Source organism: Bos indicus x Bos taurus, chromosome 16 (genome assembly GCF_003369695.1).
Source record: "Bos indicus x Bos taurus breed Angus x Brahman F1 hybrid chromosome 16, Bos_hybrid_MaternalHap_v2.0, whole genome shotgun sequence".
In the NCBI taxonomy this organism is placed as follows: domain Eukaryota; kingdom Metazoa; phylum Chordata; class Mammalia; order Artiodactyla; family Bovidae; genus Bos; species Bos indicus x Bos taurus.
Genome location: NC_040091.1, coordinates 73,809,925 through 73,834,564, shown reverse-complemented (window position 1 = coordinate 73,834,564; position 24,640 = coordinate 73,809,925).

The window sequence follows — 24,640 nt, the reverse complement described above, 5'->3', positions numbered from 1 at the left end:
GTCTCTCTGATTCCTGTTCTCCTGCTCTTTTTCCTAGGGTGTACATTCTACCAAAGAGGGAGAGCAGCGTTGTGTGGATGGAGGCAAGCCACAATAACAAGGAGTAATGGGGCTTTCCATGAAAAGATTCTCAGTGTGATTTATTTATTTTTTATTTTCTATTTTTGGTTTGCAATTGTGCACCATCCCAAAAGAAATAGAATCCGGGTTTCTGTTAGCTATTTACACAGCTTTTTGCACAAGTGATCTCATGGTTCATGATCTATCAGGCCTCTGAAAATTAATGTATTTTCTCCTGAGGCATAGGAGCATCATGTAGGGACAGTGCAAGAAATTTTTTGAAGATTGAAAATGTTAGGTTGCACGTTGATGCATATACTGAAACTGCTTAGGATTTTGCCTACCTGTCAGGGGTTGCATCATACACCATGCCCCTTCCAGATGGCTAAATTCTTAGGGCTCCCTCCTGCCCATTCATTCAATCAACGTGTGTGTGTGTGTGTGTGTGTGTGTGTGTGTGTTTAGTCATAAAGACATGTCAAACTTTTTTGCAACCACGTGGACTGTAGCTCGCTAGGCTCCTCTGTTGATGGGATTTCCCAGGCAAAAATACCAGAGTGGGTTGCCATTTCCTTCTCCAGGGAATCTTCTCTATCCAGGGATCAAACCCAGATCTCCCGTATTTCAGGAGGATTCTTTACCATCTGAGCCACCAGGGAAATACTTTGCTAGCTAAGGATAACCTAAAAAAGATGAAGGAGTAAATGGTCAGATGCTTGGGGAAGTATGTTCCAGGCAGAGGTAATAAATACAAGTAAAGTCTTCAAGGTGGAAGTTTTAGGTTTTACAATGCCAGATCATGCAGAGTCTTGAATACCATTAAAAGGACTCCACCTTTTATTCTGAGTAAATAAGTTGTGATCAGAAGAGTCACATGATTTACTATTTATGAAGTTACTTTGGCTGTTATAGGAAGAATAGGCTCAACTCAGTTCAGTTCAGTTCAGTCACTCAGTCGTGTCCAACTGCGACCCCATGGACCATGGCATGCCAGGCCTTCCTGTCCATCACCAACTCCCAGAGTTCACCCAAACCCATGTCCATTGAGTCGGTGATGCCATCCAACCATCTCATCCTCTGTTGTCCCCTTCTCCTCCCACCTTCAATCTTTCCCAGCTTTAGGGTCTTTTCAAATGAGTCAGCTCTTCACATCTTCCTTGGTGGCTTAGACGGTAAAGTGTCTCCCTGCAATGTGGAAGACCTGGGTTCAATCCCTGGGTGCTATGGTCCATGGGGTCGCAAAGAGTGGGACACAACTGAATGACTTCACTTTCTTTCTTTCTTTCTTCACATCAGGTGGCCAAAGTATTGGTTTCCTCCAATGAATATTCAGAACTAATTTCCTTTAGGATGGACTGGTTGGATTACCTTGCAGTCCAAGGGACTCTCAAGAGTCTTCTCTAACACCACATTTCAAAAGCATCAATTCTTCGGCACTCAGCTTTCCTTATAGCCCAACTCTCACATCCATACATGACCAGTGGAAAAACCATAGCCTTGGCTAGATGGACCTTTGTTGGCAAAGTAACATCTCTGCTTTTTAATATGCTGTCTAGGTTGGTCATAACTTTTCTTCCAAGGAATAAGCATGTTTTAATTTCTTGGCTGCAATCACCATCTGCAGTGATTTTGGAGTCCCCCCCTCAAAATAAAGTCTGACACTGTTTCCACTGTTTCTCCATCTATTTGCCATGAGGTGATGGGACCGGATGCCATGATCTTAGTTTTCTGAATGTTGGGCTTTAAGCCAACTTTTTCTCTCTCCTCTTCACTTTCATCAAGAGGCTAAAGAAGAATAGGCTAAAGGTGGGAAAATTCAGACTAGGAAAAGTTCTTGCAATAATCCAAAAGTGTTGGCAGTTAATTGGGTTAAGAAGATAGCTGTGGGAGTAGCGAGACATAGTCAATCATTTTCTGAAGACATAACCAACAGGATTGGCTGACAGATTGGTCATGGACAAAGTCAGAGAGTATTAAAGATAATTCTGTGGTTTGAGCCCTGAGCAACTGAAAGGGTCGAGTTGTTATTAACTAAGATAGAAGACACAGCAAGTGCAATCAAGTTTGGTAAATATCAGGAGAGCAGTATTGAAAAGTTGCAATTTGAGGAGATTTTTGGACATCAGAGAGCTGTAGAGAGCTGAGGCAAGAGTTCTGCTAGATATTTAAAATCTGGAGTTGTCCTGATGGTACTGAAAGCCATGGTACTAGATAAACACATCAAGAAAGTGAACAAGAAAGAGAAAAGTTCCAAAGACTGAACTGTGAACACTCTGATGTTTGGAAATCATTTGAATGAGTAGGAACCACCAGAGGCAACTGAGGAGGTTTGTTGATATAAGTCAAAAGGAAACAAGACGGATACTGTCTTGGAAGTCAAGTGATGCTAGATGTTGTTGACTGGTCAAGTAAGATGCCTGCTGAAAACGGACTGTGCTGGTTACGTTAATGACACTGAAGTGAGCCTGGAGACCTGGGTTCAAACACTGACTTCACTATTTATTAGTTTGTGACCTTGGGAAAATCATACCTTCAGGAAGCTCAATTTCCCCAACTATGAAAAATGATTATTATAAAGTGAAATAAGACAGCTAAAAATGTGCAGAAAAATTAGAACCTTGCACATTGTGATTAGATAATAAATATCAGTTGATTCTGAATTGAATCTTATATATTTATAGTTTAATTATTTGCTTATTTTGTTAATTGACTGATTTCTTATGCTTTTAACATGGCCTGCACAATCAAGTCATTGCTATCTGACTCCTGCTCCCCATCCAGTTTGAACTCCTAAGCACTTCTCCTAGGTCTAGCTCTGATACCACATTGTTCCTTCATTCTGTTATAGCTAAGTTGATTGCTCTGAATTTCTAAGTCACTTATTCAATAATATTTGTGACCATCTACGAATGACCCCTGTGCTAAACATTGGCCACGACCCCTTGCAGCTCCAGCCTTCGCAAGTCACCCATGAGTTCTCTCTGATAATGTCAGACTCCAATTCCTGGTTTCCAGAGGTTCAAATAAATCCCTGATTACCACTTAATAACCCTGGAATATTAAAGAAATTACTTAGTTTCTTGAGGTTCAGTTACCTTCTCGAAGAAGTATGAATATAAATTGCTATGCTGAGAGATAGCTATTGTTCACATTGTGAAAAAATGATACCAAATATGTGAATGGTCTTAGTCTTTGTCAGTTAATAGTCAGTTACATAGTAGTAATATGAATATTAATTTCATCCCTCTGCCCACTCCATGCTGACGCCTCCCAAGACGTGGTATCAAGTTTCTGCCATTATCCAGATGAAACTCAGAGAGTGAAAGATGGTGCACAACAAATTCTAACACACTGTTTGAGACTTACACTGTTGGATTAGCTATCCAGCATTAGTGGCTCAGTCGTGTCCAACTCTTTTTGACCCCATGAACTATAGCCCACCAGGCTCCTCTGTCCATGGGATTTTCCAAGCCAGAATACTGGGGTGGGTCTCCATTTCCTTCTCCAAGAGATCTTCCCAACCCAGAGATCAACCCGGGTCTCCCACATTTCAGGCAGATTCTTTACCATCTGAGCCACCAAGGAAGCCTGGATTAGCTATATCCATTGAGAAACAAATCCTCAGTTAATAGTTGTCTTAGTTATGAAAATGGCCTGTGTGCGTGTGCAAACACACACACACACATGTACACACACACATGTATACACACACATAAAAACAGGCAAACATCAATTTTGGTTGGTATATTGGGAAAAAATTTAGAAGAAAAATCAGCTGATAATTCAAATAAGTTTTAACTAGGATTCAAGTAAAAAATCCTGAGGCAAAACCCATAGTTCATGCATAGCTTAGCCCTGTGTTTTCTTATCTCTGTTTCTATTTTCTTTCTTTACTCTTGACCTTGGACAAAGGACGCCACAAACTGAAATCCAGACCCATGCCTAGTCCTTACCTACTACGTCTACACGTCCCGAGGAGGACCTAAAGAGAGCTTCAGAGTAAAATTAGGGGACATCCAAAAAGATGTACAGAGGAAAAAATAGTTTCATTATTTTTTTTTGCAGTGATGAAAAGTCTTACTCTTGCCAGGAAAAGACCTCAAATTTTATTAGAGTGTATTGATATAAAGATATTTTAAGGAACTAAGAATAGATAATTTTTAAAAAGCAAGATATTAATATTTTGAAAAATAAATCTTGTGTTTTTTTTTCAAATTAATGATACTGCTGAATTAATTCCTAATAAGGTTGACTACTTTTGATTGATTTGGTCTAAAAATGAACTTATGGAGACTTAATTACACTGTGAGATCAGGGTATGCTTATTGATTGTGCCTTTGACATGATTAGCTGCATTAGATTTTGATGTCCTCATCTCTCAAAGATCAAAACTAGGATTGGACTTTCTCTAAGGGCCATTAGTCATATGCTCATGGCACGTGCTCAATTTTTTTCATTATGTAATAGGCAGAGGAGACTATTAAAAAAGCATTAGCTTTATGCCACTCAGAAATCTATCTTAGAAATGTGTCTGATGGAAACAGACCATATCTCTCCTCCTAACCCAACAGATGCTTAATAGACATGGATGGAATTGAGAAGGGAGCATTTTTATGGAGCGTTTCACTCCTTGCCATCCACTGCCGTACCACAGTGGGGCTGGAGCCCCTTCACAGGTAATCCTAAATCCTACATCACCATCTTTGGTCTAAACGCTCTAGTCAGCCACTAAAGACAAGGGCAAATACAGCTGTGGTATTTTTTGAGTCCAGGCTCCAGCCATGCGGCAGACCAAATCCCTGTGCCCTACAGCCAGCTTGGGACTCCATCCATTTCGGTCAGCACGGCATCACTCATAACTAGAAGAAAACGACAGAAAATATGGGATCCGTGGCAGCAGTGACAAGGGGAATGAGATGCAGAGCTATGCATGCTGGGAAGTCTTGGCCTTAATTAGAATATGCATGTACAGTATTTATCTTTCACTCAAGCCTATAAATAAGGCCGGTGCTTTGGCCATTACTGATGTCTGCCGTCATTTCACAAGGCCTGTTTTGATGGAGCACCAGCTGCTGCAAAATAATATTTCTTTCTTCTCTCATCTGCATCTGCTTCTGATGGAAACCTCTCAAAGACTTTGAAAACTATGACTGGAGAGGAGGAAAGGGGTGGATATCAACTTCTGAGAATCTAAGTAAAAATTGCTCTTTGGGGACTCTTCGCTGTAATAAGAGACAATAAGATGTAGAAAGAAGCTTACAGGAAATAATCAACACTCCTGTCCCCAAAGAGGGCCTTCACTGTCAGCATCCCTGAAGGTATTTTTCCAACTCCTCCTTGAATTATTTTTAGGGATGAACCATTCACGATCTCCAAAGGCAGCCAACTCCAATTTTGGACACACTAAAATCTTCCTTTTACTATTGAATAAATCTGCCTCTCTGCCATTTATCCCTACTGATCTGAATATGAACTCCCAGATGGAAACATCCTAAATGTCCCAGGCACTTACTGAGATCTCCTATGTGATCTACATGAATAATTATAAAACCAAACATAATTGTTTGGTTTCCTCTCTGACTGAAAGTAAATTGTAAATTCCTTAAGGGAAGAAGCTGGTTTTGTTGTTGTTGTTGTTGTTAAATTGTGTTTCTTAGTACATGGACACAGCAGGTCTTCAGAAAGTAATTAATAATATTGAAATCACTTTATTTAATTGAGATAGAAAAGTTGCCTTGGAGCCTCACTTCCAAAGGTTCATGTCTTCTCAAAATAAATACTTTCGTCCTCTAGTTTGATGATCTATAAGTGAGGATGTCAGGTAGGCATATACTGACCATCACTTTTAATGAATGGTTATTCAGAAAGTTGTGGTTGGGGCCAAACACTAAACCACCTCTCCACTTCCCATGCCTGAGGAGGTATCATCAATTGCTCCTTGAAATACACTACCGGTCATTTCTTGTCCAGCTAGGCTCCTGGACAATCATCTGCCATACCTATCATACTCAAAAAGAAAATAAAAACTAGATCAAAGTGATGATAAGCTCTCACACCCAACCTCATTCCAGTGGGAATTTCATTACCTGTCTCAGTATTTCCCTTAACGAATTGATGTGTTGTGAATGATAATCAGCCTGCTGTTAAACCCTAGAGAGGAGGAACCTTACTGGGCTGAGGGCTTAGGTTTTCCTTTTCCCCTTTACTGCAGCCATGATAAAGTGCACCCCTTTGCTCAGAGAAGTGGGAATATAAGTATATTCCTCCAAAGGCTGGGGATAAAGAATTATAGATTTCTCATATTTGACAAGGAAACACAACTATTTATACAAAAAATAATTTATAGAAGAGAAAGCTGACATTAAATGCTTCAAGCTTTCAGATGATGTTACATGATTCTCCTAGGTGCTAAAATGCCAAACAAATGTGCATAAGCTTTGGAAAGTCTTTCAAGGCAACTATGCAATACAAAGTCAGGAGTCCTGGATCTGGAACCAAGTCAGGAGAACTGGGTATAATTATTTGCTATCTATGTGCTCTTGAGTAAAAATCTGAACCTCTTTCCAAATGGAGCACTTAATACTGATTCACCACAAATGAGTAGCAGCAAGTTCTGTCCTGGCCTCCAGCAGTGTCCTAGCTGAGGTGCTGGGGCTGAGATGAACCAACAGACAGATGTGGTTTTTCAGGAGGATGAGCAAGTCATACCATCATGGACATCACACAGTTTGAAGATGGTACTTGAAACTGAAGTATTGTGAGACGGTGCAGAAGTCCTGGATGAACATGAGGTTATGGCATGGATGAGAAGAATAAGGAGTGAGGCATCTTGCAAGGGTGAGTCTCATAGCAAAAGGTACTTCTTAGAGCACAGTGAAGGAGTAATGGCTTGGAGAAGAGAAGGCATCATTGAAAGGATGTTGAAAATCTCCAACAAAGTAAGTACTGAAGTGCACGGAATGTAGGCAGTCTTACCTGGACTTGCTAAACACTATTTTTTTTTTCAAAGTCTTCCAATGTGCTAGACGCTGTTCTGTTTTGTACTATACTAATTTTATCCTTATAATAGTCCTAATGGAGTTTTTTCTTCTATTTACTGATATAAAATCTGAGGCTAAAAAACTTTTGGTACCTTGCCCAAGGTGATATACTTCATGAGTGGCAGGGCTGGGATTTGAACCCAGAGCCAGAGCTCTTTACATCTACCCTTGACCCCAGTGTTCCTGAGTGATTGCCTGGATCCACTCAAAGTTAGGGAGAGAGGAACTGGGCTGTGGAGGAATTACAGATATAGAGGAGTTTATTTACTTTGAAACTGGGGTTCAAGATGGCATTTGGAATAAAAGGCACCTTAAGTAGGACAAATTGGGAAGAAGGAAAAATACACAAAATTTAATAATGAAAAGACTAGAATGGAAAAGTAGATGACCAGTGAGGCTGGAATTTGGTGGTTCAGGTCAGTTCAGTTCAGTTCAGTCGCTCAGTTGTGTCTGACTCTTTGCGACCCCACGGACTGCAGCACACCAGGCCTCCCTGTCCATCACCAACTCCTGGAGTTCACTCAAACTCAAGTCCATCGAGTCAGTGATGCCATCCAGCCATCTCATTCTCTGTCATCCCCTTTTCCTCCTGCCCCCAACCCCTTGCAGCATCAGAGTCTTTTCCAATGAGTCAACTCTTCGCATGAGGTGGCCAAAGTACTGGAGCTTCAGCTTTAGCATCATTCCTTCCAAAGAACACCCAGGACTGATCTCCTTCAGAATGGACTGGTTGGATGTCCTTACAGTCCAAGGGACTCTCAAGAGTCTTCTCCAACACCACAGTTCAAAAGCATCAATTCTTCCCTGCTTTCTTCACAGTCCAACTCTCATATCCATACATGACCACTGGAAAAACCATACCCTTGACTAGACGGACCTTTGTTGGCAAAGTAATGTCTCTGCTTTTGAATATGCTATCTAGGTTGGTCATAACTTTCCTTCCAAGGAGTAAGCGTCTGTTAATTTCATGGCTGCAATCACCATCTGCAGTGATTTTGGAGCCCCCCAAAATAAAGTCTGACACTGTTTCCACTGTTTCCCCATATATTTGCCATGAAGTGATGGGACCAGATGGCATGATCTTCGTTTTCTGAATGTTGAGCTTTAAGCCAACTTTTTCACTCTCCTCTTTCACTTTCATCAAGAGGCTTTTTAGTTTGTCTTCACTTTCTGCCATAAGGGTGGTGTCATCTGCATATCTGAGGTTATTGATATTTCTCCCAGCAATCTTGATTCCAGCTGTGTTTCTTCCAGCCCAGTGTTTCTCATGATGTACTCTGCATAGAAGTTAAATAAGCAGGGTGACAATATACAGCCTTGATATACTCCTTTTCCTATTTGGAACCAGTCTGTTGATCCATGTCCAGTTCTAACTGCTGTTTCCTGACCTGCATATAGGTTTCTCAAGAGGCAGGTCAGGTGGTCTGGTATTCCCATCTCTTGAAGAATTTTCCACAGTTTATTGTGATCCACACATCAAAGGCTTTGGCATAGTCAATAAAGCAATTTGGTGGTAGTATTTAACAATTAGGATATGAAAGATGGTGAATTCGATTGGCACCAAAGCTTGGAATATCCACAATAGCTTCAATGTAAAGTTAGTCTTCTATTGACTGTGGCTTATCTTTGGTCCTAGTTCCAAATTGAACTCTAGTGAACATTCGCCAAGATGCTACAGAAAGATCCTCCCTAGACGCTTTAGAGAGAGGAACCTGGGGTCTTTGTAGCTGAGGAGGACTTGGGTCCTTTCTGATGATCATGGTGGCCATCTGCTGAAGTCAGGTCATCATTGGTGCTCAATATTTGTTATCATCTGTGATATTGGACACAAATAAAAAGGTGGGATGGGAATTCAGAGAGGTGAAAGAACCAGACAAATGAACTTGTGTGCTTTGCAGTCTGCCTGGGATTTTGAAGCAGCAGATTTTTGCTATGGCTTGCATGATTATATCAGATAGAGCACAGTAGGCTACAAACTTTGGCTTCCCCAAGGCAGGCTGATATTTTGAAGACAGATCACTCTATCCTGTGTATTTCAGTGTGTTCCATTGGGAGAAATGGGGGGAAAAGCAAAGGAATAAAATGTGTGTGTTCTGCCCTCCATCTCCCCATTACATACAACACCTCTCCTACATATACATACCCAGTAATACGCAGATCCTTTAACTCCCTCTATATCTGTGTAGATGAGATCAAAGCCATAGTTGGAGATGTTCCCATTTGTTGAACTATGGATCATTTACTTTGGCATGGCTGTATCCTATAGTGGGTAGTAAATTGCAGAATTATTATTTATTTACTTGTTTATATTATTGATTACTTGCTTTCTTGCTTGATTGTAATCCATTACAGGCTGAACATAGTTAGCAATTCAAATTCAAAAGGCTACAGAGAAGTTCATGGATGAAGCATGTAAGTTACCAAGATGATACAGGATATTTGAGTGAGGTCCTCTAAAGCTGATTGAAAAGTGGACCTTCCACAACCTCGCTGTGAAAGATATATCCATTCTGCTTCTCTTGTTGGGCAGGGGGCGTGGGAAGGGAATAAGGTCTCAAGGAGAATAGGGTCCCATCCAGAGCACCACTGACCATATAAGCCATTGAGACCAGCAGTGTTTGCCGTGAGACTTGAGGTCAAGATGCAAAGGTCAGCAGGGATCAGAACTCTGAGCGGTGCCAACCTGAAGCGCCAGGTCTGGGCTGGTGCATCCCGGAGGACCTAGGCGAGTTCCAGAGATGAGAGTTCTTGTCAGACATCAGGATCACTTAAAGACATCAAAGCTAAGATGCTCATAAATACTTTAGATAATTAATAAGACCCATGTCGACAAATCCTGTATTTTTAATGAGCTAAACCAAGTACAAGCCCAGAAGGACAAGAACGTCTCCAAAGGCATTAACCTGGAGTACCACACCGTCCCAAAAGGCCACTCTGTGTTTCAAAAACAAAACAAAAACTAAGGAATTTCGAGGGGAGTAAGATAAAACAATAAGATAAAACCTTTGTAGGAACTTGATAGTTTACAAAGCATTTTCGCACGTAGATTCTCCCTGGATCAGCACGAGCCGAGCCAGCGTGACTTACAGGCCTGGTAGAGTGCCTGGGATAAAGAGGTAGAAGGCCCAGTTGCTCATCCCAGCCTTGCATCTGTGTTGTTAGACCGAGTTTCTCCCTTTACTTCAGTCTCTTTTTCCTTCATTTCAACTAGGACGTCTCAGCCTAGCACTTCTGGCAATCTGGACCGCTTGGCAGTTTTTCTGTCCTCTGGGTCCCGGAGGCCAGGAGCATACCTCCCCTCTCCAGCTACAGCAACCAAAAACATTTAAACATCGTCAAATATTTCCTGAAAACCACTGATATAAACACATGAACAAAACAGAAACATCTCTGGTTGTCCTTGATGATCCCCGGGCTCACTTCCATCTTTTGCAAGAAATCTCCGTAGATCATGCAGCAGTTTTTAACTTTACAATATTGTATTGCTTTTGCCATATATCAACATGAATCCGCCACAGGTATACACGTATTCCCCATCCTGAACCTTCCTCCCTCCTCCCTCCCCGTACCATCCCTCTGGGTCGTCCCAGTGCACCAGCCCCAAGCATTATGACTGCACAGACTTTGGTTAAGGTCACTCATGACTTGCTAGATGCATAATCACATATAAGCCCCTTAATTTAGCTGAACCTCAGTTTCCTGGTCCGTGAAAAGGGAAGAATACTAAGATCATCTCCAAGGTTGCAGTGAGAAGGTGATATAACATGTAGAGGACTCAGAGAGACATGGATCTGGGACCATTTATCATTGTTAGGTATCCTTCCTACTGTCACCATTATATGAAAAAGTGGTTGTCTTTGACTCTTTGCTGTGTCATCCTCTCTGCCTTGGGGGAGTAGGAAAATGAAGATGACAATTGCTTTCCCCTCGGGAGTCTGCAGTCCATTAGGAAACAGAGGCCTGCCTATGAATCACTGTAACAGAGGGCATCAAAACGATTGCCAGCAATGAAGTGAAAGTTGCTGCTGCTGGGTTGAAAGGCAGAGAAACAGATGCCAGGACCACACTGATATGGAGAACTGTGGTGCAGTGTCACCTGGGAAACTCTTGGGAGTTCTGGATGCTGTATTTCAAGATCAAAAAGGTCTGGAGAGAGTCCAGGGAAGGCTACCAAAAATGATAGAAAATGTTAGGACTCTGCTGTCTTAGTCTGGGGAGGTGAAAGCAGAAAGAGGTCAGGATTAAAATCTACCAAAGTATGAAAAGTGGCTATTTATATTCAATGCTTTTTTATGTCATTAATAAAAATGTGTTGTTACATTGTGTGCTCTGTCGCTCAGTCATGTCCAATTCTTTGCAGCCCCATGAACGGTAGCTCACCAGGCTCTTTCTGTCTATAAAATTTTCCAGGCAAGAATACTGGAGTGGATTGCCATTTCCTACCCCAGGAGATCTTCTCAACCCAGAATCGAACTTGAGTCTCTTGCATCTCCTGCATTGGCAGGCATATTCAATAAAAATGTGTAGAGCAGAAAAAAAAAATAGTACTAATGAATCTATTTGCAGGGCAGGAATAGAGATGCAGACATAAAGCATGGACTTGTGTACGCAGCGGGGAAGGGAAGGGTGGGACAAGTTGGAAGAATGGCATTGATATGCATACACTTCCATGCATCAAATAGGTTGTGGGAAGCTGCGATGCAGTACAGGGAGCTCAGCCTGGTACTCAGTGATGACCTGGAGGGGAAGGATGGGGTTGTGGATGGGATGCAGGCTCAAGAGGCAGGAGATATATGTATACTTATAGCTGATTCACATTGTTGTACAACAGAAACTAACATAACATCATAAATCAATTATGCTTCAATTAAATAATTTAAAAATATATAGAGTATCTACACAAATCTTGGCTCTGTGCTAGGGTTATAGAAATAAACAAGTGCAAATCTTGCCCTCAAGAAATTCCAAGTTAGAGAGGGAAACAAGTCTGCAAGCAAGTATTTCCAAGATATAAATGGAATATCTAATGGCCTTATGACCAAACTATAGTGGGAAGTCAGAGGGAAGAGTCGGGGCCAGGGAAGCAAGCTTTACAGAGGACATGATTCTTGGTTAGTGCCTTAAAGGGTGAGTGGAATTTCAATAGAGAAGGAGGGCATCCAAGGGTGAGAGAAAGGGAATTCCAATTGCATGAACTTTGTGGATATTGCAGCAGATGTCCTGGAAGCAGACAGCTTGGACGGTTCCACAAGAGCAAGTTTCTCTTTCTCTGTCCTTCCCACTTTGGTGATGAGTTTTTGCTCACATCTTCTGCATTCAGCTCGGGATTTTCTCTCATAAGCACCATGCTAAGCTATGCCCAAGCGGTTCAGAAAGCTGCCACCACCAGGGGCAACCCTGAGCCAACAGAAATATGTGGGTAACTGGTCACGCCTCCCTCTCTAGGATGGATATTTGCAAGAGGCACTCTGTGTGCTTCTGGAGTGAACCACAGGGCAGAGCCTCACTGCCAACAGCAGCAACCTAGACGATCCTCCTTCCCTGCCTCACTCTCCCCACCCCCTCACATCCATTTCCTATGATATATCCCCAAATAAACAGCTGGCACCCAAGTTTTCATCTCTGACTCTCTATTTTGGAGCAGTTCAGACTAAGATAAGGTCAGAGTGTGAGTAAGAAGAAACCATCACTTCTTGAATTTCTCAAATTATAACAACCATATACCATGGAACACTTTTTGTCAGAGACTTTTCTACAGTGAGAGCTGAGCTAATTACTAGCTTTGTGATTGGCTATTTAATCAGTATGAGACTCAGTTTCTTTATCGACTTCTTATCATCTAGAGCTAGGAAAATATGTGAGATGGTTATCTAATGTACTTAATCTAGATTGAACATGGGCATGAACATCCTCTTAAAAATCTATTATACCTATGAGAGTAAAGAGTTTGATACTACCTTACACAGCGACTGATTTTTAACTTTAGCTTTGGCTTTATACAAACAGCAACTTAGAAAGTCCTTGATAGTTACCATACTATTTTGAATTTGGCCCAACATATGACATGTTTGGCCAAAGGAAGGATATTTTCCCCTTCAAAGCAGGCCTCTTAAGTTGTCAGTACTTGAATTGTTTTTGGAACTCACCTTTGGGCTAGATTTCTCAAAGTTCATTTGCATGACACTCTGAGAAAACCAATCTTATTAGTTTATGGTCACAGCTCATTTTTGATCTAAAAGGCTCATAAGCAGCTTGATCAAGCACATGAATCCCTCAGCTCAGCTCTTAATGATCTTTAGCTGTTTCAAATCAAATTTGCTTTCAATGGAAAAAAAGTTTCAACTATTGTGGAAATTCAAAAGAACATATCATAATGGACAGAAGATAATTTCTAAAAGTCCTCCAAGATTTGGGGCATAGAAGCCATAGAATCATAATTTTAGAGCTAGCAGGAATTTGAGAGAGGACCAAGCCTCCTTCATTATAAATGAGAAAACAGAGAGTAGGATGAGGAAGTGATTTGAAAAGGGACACACTTTGTAATCAGTAGCTGACTCGCAACTAGGAGCCTGATTACCTAGCTTTTAATCCAGCATTCTTCTAGCTACACCATGAGTTAATAGCATAACCAAAAGATGGATAGCTTTTCAAAGTCAGTTCAGTTCAGTCAGTCAGTCGTGTCTGACTCTTGGCAACCCCATGGACTGCAGCACGCCAGACTTCCCTGTCCATCACCAACCTCCGGAGCATACTCAAACTCATGTCCATCGCATCGGTGATGCCATCCAACCATCTCACCCTCTGTCGTCCCCTTCTCCTCCTGCCTTCAATCTTTGCCAGCATCAGGGGCTTTTCCAATGAGTCAGTTGTTCACATTAGGTGGCCAAAGTATTGGAGCTTCAGCATCAGTCCTTCCAATGAATATTTGGGGTTGATTTCCTTTAGGATTGTGTGGTTTGATCTCCTTGCAGTCCAAGGGACTCACAGGAATCTCCTCCAACACCACAGTTCAAAAGCATCAATTCTTTGGTGCTCAACTTTCTTTATGGTCCACCTCTCACATCCATACATGACTACTGGAAAAACCATAGCTGTTGGGGGCCAGTGTGAGACACTCCGCCCGTGGCAAAGGTCATGAGGATGGAGGCTCACATACACAAAGGCGGGATTGAGCCTCAGGAGTCCCCCTGGAAATCCTCGAGCATCTACCCCCAAAACCAGAGTCTGCCTACTTTACTACTTTGTGCTCTCCCCTACACCTCTGACTTTACGGGGGGTTGTCTCCCACCACCTCTTTCAGAGAAGGAGTTAACTTAGAGCTCCAGTTAATAATAATTCCTGGGCATGACAGGAGTGTTCCAAACTTACAAACTCCTCTGAAGGTTCTCTAGCCTGCCTGACAGGCTTGTCCGGCCACATGTGATTGCTCACAGCCTCCAAACCGTGAGAGGCATGAGATGCTTTAAACCTTCTAAAAACAGGTTCCTTAGAAAAGTTAGAAAACCATTAGTATAAGTATAGTGGGCTGATTAGAAATTGTATTGGTGAAGGGTTTTTCATTTGTTGAGCCAGTGTTTGTTGCTAAGTCTCCACATCCCCTGCCGTTACACACATTAATGAATATATAGAAGAAAAAAGTATTAACCTTTGATATTAATCACGTTAGACCTTAGGCTAAGTAAATTCTTTCCTTAACTAAAACCCACTACACCCTCACCCTATAGGAATGTAACTTTATTTGGGTGGCATCTGTTTTAAGAATAATCACCCCTGGAGAAATAAGTTTTGACTGACTGCTGTCACAAGGAGAGGGTCATAAATTGTCAGCAGGCCCCCTGGCCAGAAGATGATGTAACACTCCTAAGACCTCTGTATACATTTGTATGAAGCACCTGACTTTGATAAAAATCAGGACTGCTGACCCCACGTGACTTTTGCATAACATCTCAGTGTATAAAAGTAGACCATGGAAAATAAAGACTTGGGATCAGTTTCTCAAAATACTGGTCTCCCCATGTCGCTCTCTCTTTCAAACTCTGGCTGAGTTTCCATCTGGAGCGCGGAACCCACCAAGCTTACTAATTTTGCCTGGGCTTCTAAGATCCGACTGGGGAGGCCTCAGTGTCTCCTCTCCTTCGGGAGAACGGAAGGACGCCTGCGGCCTACGTAAGCGGTGCAAACTTCTTGTCTTGAAGTTTTATTGGTCTCCCGCATAAACCAAGCTACTCAGCCTCTTTTCTCCACTGAATTTTCCTACTGAGCTATCCTCATTCTATTACTCTTTACATCTCTAATTAATATCTAATTGAAGCTATTGTATTCTGATCCTCGCCTACGCCGTCCCCGCTTCGAACTCCCTGGATCAGCCTGGGCTGATAGCTTTGGCTAGATGGACCTCTGTCAGCAAAGTAATGTCTGCTTTTACTATGCTGTTTAGGTTGGTCATACTTTTCAGAGTAACTACACCGAAATGGGTCATGCCAATTAGAATACATAAGTTCATAAGATATTATGTATGGTTCTAAGTTAGAAAGGGGTTGAAGAAGAACTTAAACACATCTGTCACTGATAAAACCATATCAATATGTGAACAAAAGAGATGAATGCCTTTGCTTTAGGGCTGGAATCATGGATGCTAACACTGTACATGTCCCTAAGGATACAGATGGATAGTGGGATGCTGTGATAATTGGTTAAGGATTCATTGGAATATGGCAATTACTTTTTTCTGTATCCTGGTATTTGTAACACACACACACACACACACACACTCCTTCTTCTCTTCCCAGTAAGAAGCATTGTCTTCACTTTGATGGAGAAAAAAGGAACAGTAACTTTAGGTATTAAGTTTTAGATGAAGTTGTATGAAAGTAAAACTTTAGATTCTCACTCTCAAAAATAACTTCTTTCAAGTTTATACACATACATATACAGATACATATTTTATCCAATCTCATTTAAAAAAACCTCTGTCCTAACTGCAAAGTCATTGAGAAATTATTGATTAATTGTGATAATTTAAGATTGGTGAATTTAAGGTTCAATGGATATGAACTTGGGCAAACTGTGGGAGATGGTGAGGGACATTCTGCAGTCGGACATGACTGAGTGACTGAACAACAATTAAAGGTTGGTGATACACAAATCATAAAACAAATAGATGACTGTGCTGTTTTTCATGGGGATTCTATAGGAAAATAAACACCCTGGTAAAAAGTAGAGGTAAGTAAGGTTAACTGCCAGCTAATGCTTTGGTGGTACAAATCTGGTCATCTCTGTTTTACATTAATTGACCAGATTAAGTCAGTCATTATTTGATTTTAATACTTTCTTTGTTTCCATCACAGTCTTTTCTCTCAGGCCATAATTACTAGTCACCAAGGTCTCATTCAATTCAGTCCGAAATCTCCCCCACAGCTTAATTAAAAGCTGTATAGTTTTTTTAAAAAATAAATATTATGTAATAATATAAAATATTTCTGAAATAATATAAATACACATTATAAAGTATATGATACTCATAACATGCTATAATGTATATATAGCTATATATAAAATGTTCTGATGCCAGACATCATAATATGTTTTCAGGAATATAAAAATTGGAATGTCACCATCTGAGCATCTGACCTGGTACTGTTTAACTACAGCCTATCGTGAAGGCTTCAGGTATTCTGGAGAACAAGCTGTCATTGAGAAAGGATACACTTGCCTCCTCCAAAACTCCTCCTCCTCCAACCTCCCACTGTCTCTAAACCATGAATTTCAGTGCCTAGTGGAGCTGTTTTTGAAATCACTGTCTCTATTGATTTCTGCATCCAGTACAGGTATGCTTGCTCAGCTGCCCATCTGTTCTCTGCCTCAGGAAGGACCACTGAAAAAAATAAAGAGAAGATGGGTGTGTACATGTGTGTGTGTGCATGTCCGTGTGTGTGGAGGGGTGTACATGGACCTGTATGTGTATAGAAGTGATATTAAAGGGAGGAATAAGGATTCCAATAATTCCTCTTTGGTAGGAAAGATGCTAATATGAAGTATGGCTTGTGGCATTTCCCCAAAATGCCAAGTGCGAGCTTTGCTTCCTGTTTAGGGGTTGTCAGGGAGCAAAGTCCACTGGCCTTCTGATCGGAAGACCCTGCCCTCCCCAGGTGCCACCACTTGCCAAAGCTGTGACCCTGGAAAAGTTATCGGACCACTCATCGTTATTTTCCTCATCCATCAAAGTTAATGGCTCACCACCTCTCACTTTATAGGGAGATGCTCAGAGTCATGTAAGGGAACTCCTTTGAGAGCTCCTCGGAAATTACAGAGCAATGTACAATTAAAGGCTTAGGTATATTAGAACATCTGAGATGGAGGCTGTGGTCTGAGAAGGGGATCAAGGGAATTGTCACCTCCAGACTTTCAGAATCATCTGGTTCTCTGAGCTGTCTTCGACCTCTGGCATGAGTTCTGGGGTTATCTCCCATCTTTTAGGTGACTGATTCTTGCAGACTATCTATTTTACACTGGACTCTAGAAGCTCTCTACTTCTAGACGACTCCACAGACACCGTTTCTCCAAGAGGCTTTGAAGAATGATCTATGAAGGACGCTACAAAACATCTCAGGATCAATTGCTGTAATTATCCTCTGAATAATTTTTTGCCATTATTCAGGCAGTACATATTGTACATGAAAGGCTGTGTTCAGCCAAACCAGAAGCTTGCTGGATCTGGGATTTACAGCTTACTGTGTAAGAAGATTTAGAAGGCAACCCCTAGGAAATCCATCTGGAGATTGTTGAGAGGATAAAGGAAAATATAAGTACTTTTAATCTTAATATTCTTTATGCTCTGCTCATTATGATTAGATATATCTTCTAGTTAAGCCCTTAACAAAAATAGAACTGGCAATGAAAAGACTATTTATTTTCTTTTCTATTGCTAAGGGAAAATAGTATGCATAAAAATAATAATAGCAATATAAATGCTCCAATGCTTAGCTATTTAGAGAACCATCCAACGTGTCTCATTTACTAAGTTTAGAGAAAAAAGAAATCTCTCTCTAGACTAAACCTGAGTAATAAAAAAACACAAGTTGACTTATTGTCAATTCCCGTCTTTGGTAGGCACTCAAACACTCCCTTTCTTTTTAATATAAAAGAGAAAATCACTGAGTTTTCTGTTTCTGTCTCCAACAAGCTCTAAGTGTGGGGAGAAAAAAAATTGTCTGAAAGAGGCAGGAACACAAGGCCTCTGAGAGAGATCATGAGAGCTTCTTTTCCCATTAAGATTATTACCGAGGCAGGTTAAAGGGGAGAATAAAATCCAATATATTTGCTGTGCATTGGTCATTAATATAAACCAGCTTTGGCTCAGAGGAGACAGAACACAACTTGTCCAGACCTTAAGCACCTGGGCGATAGACCATCAGTGGCCAGACAATAATGCATTTCAGCTGTAAATTTCTTCTGAGTCATGGTTGATGGTTCCCTCCCTGAAAGGGCTATACAGGATCATATCAAGGCAAGTGTTAGCACATGACTAAGGTGCTCTCTGTTATTTTTGCAAACAGATCCAGGAAAAGCAAAACTCCAGGTTATAAAAGCAATAACAAGAAATGATAAGTTTCTGTAATAGTACAATTCATTTCAAAGGTTCCATTAGTGTCCATAGGGGTTATTTAGTTGACAACACTGGTTTAGGCAAGGTTGCTAAAATGCCCTGAAATGAAATGGTTTTGTTACAGCAGCTGAGGATCATCGCTCGGTAGCCAGAGATATACGTTCTGGGTTTAAATTCAGGTGGGTACCCCGCCGTCACTGGAAGAAGGAATAATCTGGCTCGTAGACACACGGAAAGACTGAAGGTTTAAAATGCACAATCTCAACCTTTTCTAGTCCCTTTTCCAGAATCACAATGGGTGAGATTAAGGATGATAATAGGGAAGGTTGAAAAATAAGGCCAAACATGCTTACTGGTCTGAATAACCACTAACTTCAACTGGATTCAAACATTTTGGTGTATTCAGCTTCTCAATATGCTCACTTTTTCTCCTTACTTCCTGGGGACCTGGGAAGGGAACGAGAAAAAAGGGAAAGAGTGGTTCATAGCAGAATCATAACGTTGCCAAGTTTGAAAGAATCTTAGAAAAATAATTTAATTCAACCTGGTGAGATGACAGTGTAGGTGGGCTGAGTCTTTCTTACACACTCATGATGTCTCGTTTATCACAGGTCCAGTTTACCGTAGGAGCTTAAAACATATTGACTGATTGAAGGGGCTTTCTCATTTTGTAGATACGTGAATTCAGTGCCACAGAGGTTAAATGCCTTGCCCAAAGTCACAAGGCTAGATGGTGGCAGAGTGGAGACAACAGCTTAGATCTCTTCGTTCTTTGCAGAAAGAGAACAGATCTTTAAAGGATCAAAGATTTTATATTGTTTCCACATGGCAGTCATAGTTGTCTACTATGCAGAATTATCTTTCTAGTTCGGGGTATGTAGCTAAATTCTAGTAAGAAATTTTATCACGAAACTGGGAGATTCATGACTTCAGCCAAAATGGATAGTTCTGGAAGTGCTTCCAGATTTCCTCATCTGGACTGTGTGTATGGTCTGTGTATATATGTGTATGTGTGTCTGTGTGAGCATAATTGAGAAATTTCTGACAGTAAGACATTTCTTAGTAGATGAACATCAGATAATTCCATCGCCAGGTAGACTGTCATGCTTTCTTGATGGGAAAAGATTTGGGCATTTTGCTCAATTTCTCAAAGGGCCAGAGCACTCCAAAGCATTAAATACATACTAAAGCTACCAAAGTGAGGGGAAAAAAGCCCTACAATCTGAGCATAATTGCACACATCAAGCTAATTACCCAGAAGCATTATTAGTTAATGAGATTAGCCAGGAGGCCCGTCCAGCATGGATTAATCAAAGAACAATGCCAGCGCACCTGCAGCAAAAAGGCACCTGATCTTTAACAAAAGAAGAGTTTGTCCATGTTTGGAAATATGACTCCACACTTATTTTCTGTCATCCTTGTGTTTTCTTTTAAAACAAAATTTCCTTGGGTTAATGCTCCAAAGGGGGAAACGATGGACTATAAATCCCACAGCTCTGTCACTCTAGACAAAAACACGCAGCTGGGGATTCAATCTCTTCATTAAGAAATGGAAATACTCATAACATATGCCCCTTTAATTCATAAGATTGTGAAAAGGTATTTGTGGAGCTACATACAGCCTTAGCTCAAAGCAAAATCTTTGGTGCTTAAAATAGCAAAGTAGTCAAACGGCCCAATTATGAAATATCTAGCTGGCATTTCCCTTGTCTTTCATCAGGGGAAATATTCACATCAAGGAGAACAGACATTAGTGTACAAGACATAAATAACCTGCCTTCAAGAGAATGACAAATAATTGAACAGGAAAAAATACAAATAACATTTAAAAATATTTCACCTTACTCTCAAGGAACTGTAAGTCAAAATAGGAGAAAAAAAAAAATCTCACAACTGTTAATAGAAAAAGAATGTCATTCATTCAACTATTTGCCAGTCACCAATGCGCACCATGGGTTTCCATGGCGGCTCAGACAGTAAAGAACCTGCCTGCAGTGCAGGAGACCTGGGTTTGATCCCTGGGTTGGGAAGATCCCATGGAGGAGGGCATGGCAACCCACTCCAGTATTCTTGCCTGAAGATTCTCCATGGACAGAGGAGCCTGGTGGGCTACAGTCCACGGGGTCACAGAGAATTGGACATGACTGAGCAACTAGGAACAGCAATATGCACCATAAAGATTCAGTGGTCATTGGTTCTTTATGTCCCCAAGTCACTATGTAATTTAAAAATTCTTTCATGCAGAAAGTGAAGAAAAACTAAAGAGCTTCTTGATGAAAGTGGAAGAAGAGAGTAAAAGAGCTGGCTTAAAAGTCAACGTTCAAAAAACTAAGATCATGGCATCCGGTACCATCACTTCATGGCAAATAGATGGGAAAACAATGGAAACAGTGACAGACTTTATTTTGGGGGGGCTCAAAAATCACTGCAGATGGTGATTGCAGCCATGAAATTAAAAGATGCTTACTCCTTGGAAGGAAAGTTATGACCAACCTAGACAGCATATTCAGAAGCAGAGATATTACTTTGCCACCAAATGTCCGTCTAGTCAAGGCTATGATTTTTCCAGTAGTCATGTATGGATGTGAGAGTTGGACTATAAAGAAAGCTAAGCACCAAAGAATTGATGCTTTTGAACTGGTGTTGGAGAAGACTCTTGAGAGTCCCTTGGACTGCAAGATCCAACCAGTCAAAGGAAATCAGTCCTGAATATTCATTGGAAGGACTGATGCTGAGGCTGAAACTCCAATACTCTGGCCACCTGATGTGAATAACTGACTCATTTGAAAAGACCCTAATACTGGGAAAGATTGAAGGCAGGAGGAGAAGGGGACGACAGAGGATGAGATGGGTGGATGGCATCTCTGACTCAATGCACATGAGTTTGAGTAACTCCCGATGGACAGGGAGGCCTGGAGTGCTGCAGTCCATGGGGTCGCAAAGAGTCAAACATGACTGAGCAACAGAACAACAATAAGTCATCTATTCATTCAACACATAGTTACTAAGTGGGAAGTGTGAATCAGCCTCTGTTCTCAGTGCTGGGGATGCATCAATGAAAAAGGAGACCAGACATCACTGTATTTATGGAGTTTCTGTTCTAGTAAAGAGACAGATGTGGATACTGTTCTCCCAGTATCGCTGAGAGAGAGGAGGCTCATTGTTGGGGTCATGTGCTGTGAAGAACCAAAATATCCTCCTGTCAGTCTTTCTTTAGGGTTAAAAAAAAAAAAAAGGAAAGCTTGGAAGTCTAGAGGGATCAAAACAAATTTACACTTAAAGGAAGTGGTCAAAAAGAAAGACAAGAGCAGGCAGCCAGTAATCTCCTGAAGAAATGTGTGCGCCATCACACCCCGTCTTTCCTTCTGGTGTCTATATCCGGTCATCATCCTTAAGTTATAGACAACCTCATCCATTTGGACCTGCGAACTGCTTCTTTCCCCAGTGGCGTCTGTGCACACAGTGCCCCGACTCAGCTTATAATGTGTCTCCCCCAGGATGCTGTTCCTCACGGACAGAACGCTGATCCAGGGCTAGCTCCCATCCTAATGCAGCATGAACTTGGATTCTGTTTTTGGCAGGTTCCATCACACCAGGAATGACATCAGCTTCCTCCTGCGAAATAGGCAATAGTCATCTAATTTATCTTAGATGAGGAAATCAGTCATGAAGTTTAGGTATGCAATTGGATGGTGCCAGAGTCCATATTAAAATTCTAGCTCTGTATCAAAATACTAGTTATTTTTAAGTCAAAATGAGTGCTCTCCTCATCACACTATACAATTTTACCAGGAACTTAAGAGGGGCATCAGATACACCGATTATGTAGAAAAGAAGACAGAAAAGTGGAAGAATCCTAAAGACAAACTTGGTTGATTTACATTTATGCCGAAGGCTAGACTTCTGTGAATTTGTCTGCCTTCCTTCCACTTTGCCACCATAGAAGATACAACGATTTTCATAAGCCTGTAACTTTATTCATTCCCTCTAATGAATAAATCCTTAACTTATCCCATGACATAAATGAAATAGTTGCTATCAGCTTACTTGATGGTGCTTATTTATAATATAATGTCTTTTCTTAAAAGAAAAATTCTTTAGCTAATGCATTTATGTCGGGGACTTTTTCTAACTAAACAAGATGAACTCACAGATTGCACAGCCCTTCTGTACAGAATCTAAGTTTTGAGAACATCAGTGATGACAATTGCAAACATAAAGGCATTTTTTATCATTTACTTTATTTCTCGGGTCTCTTCAGATATTTTACAAGGAAGAAACTGGCATGTGTTTATTTTCAATCAGTCTCTCAACCTCATTGCGTGTCTCTAACATCTGCATTTTCTGTACTCGAAGAAGAGGTTAAGAGATCAGAAATGTGGAAATTAACCTGCCAAGAATGTAAGGTAAATACAATCAGTGCTGTAAAGTCAAACAACGAGAAAAGAACAGACTTTACTAAGGCTTTGTTTCTGCCTTGAAAATTTTGGAATTGCAGTTTGCAAATGTCTTCAACAAGGGCAATGAAAACTTGTCAGAAATGTAAAACACCAGCCCTCTCCCCATAGCTGCTTTTAAAGATTGCTCTTTGATTGAATCCACAGGGAATAGCAGAGCCAAGGCAATAGGCCTTACACAATGAAATACTTAAATACAATTGAGGAAGGTCTGGCGTTTGAGGCTGTTGGAGAGCAGAATTTATTCACAGTGTTTTAAAGGGTGGAGAAAGAGGTGAGATGGTAGAGGAGGGGAAAGAGCAGGGGAGGGAGGAAGTGGGTTGGAAAGGTGGGGTTGGGGTACACAAGAGCCAAGAATGGACAAAAACATTTTTAAAATAAAATAAAATACCCTCCAGTCAGATTCCTTTATATAAACCTTTGGGGACCCAATAAAAAGCTGGGACTAAATGAAAGTGTTACCAAAGCAGATGGAGAATAACATCAGAAAATCAAATGACACATTTGAAAGGGCAAAACATCAATATTACCTAAAGAACTGATCAAATGTGTCATTTTGAAATGCACGCCAAAGCAACAAAATCATGAAATGCATTAAAACGGCGAACCAGGGAATGGAGAGTGGGCGCTTGGTTGGCTCCTGCCATGCAGAAAATCAGACGTTGTGTGCTGGAATACATGAATACAAAGGGGGCCAGGTTGTCTCTATGCACATTTAGAAATTGTCACAGAAAAAATCAAAATGATGGGCCATGCTTAAGAGATGCGCTTGTTCCAGCCTAGGAGACTGCAGCACGTTTCCTGGACAGACGTCCTGATGCTGCCTTATCAAGTCTTCTCTGCCTCTTAGCTACGGTAACTCCTTGGAGGCAGCTTCACAGGTGGGAGAACCCCAGGTTAAATCCATGAGCTCAGGACCAAGACTATGTTTTTTTTTTTTTTTTTCAAGTCATGGGAGCCATTTGATGACTAACTTATCCATAGATGTCATCTGCTGCTGCTGCTGCTAAGTCTCTTCAGTCATATCTGACTCTGTGAGACCCCATGGACAGCAGCCCACTAGGCTCCTCCATCCCTGGGATTCTCCGGGCAAGAAAACTGGAGTGGGTTGCCATTTCCTTCTCCAGTGCACGAAAGTGAAAAGTGAGCCCTACTAAACTTGTCTGCAGTAAACATTTCATCATATTAAGCAAAAGAACTGGTTTGGAGTAGCTAAATGCAAGCTCTATATTGCCTAGATTAGCAAAATGCTTGTATGTTACATCAGCAGGCCAGCCACGTATCATTAAGTGACATCACCATCATCACACATGTTCTCTGAGAATTTTGAAAATGTTGCCAGAAAGCTCCAATTTTAAGACCATCTGTGATGACAACCACAAACATAAAACATAGGGTTTGGGGGTTTTTCCTCATTTACTTGACCCTATCCTTCAGGAATCAGGAAAATTTTAAAAAGTCTTTGTTGGATTCAGGCT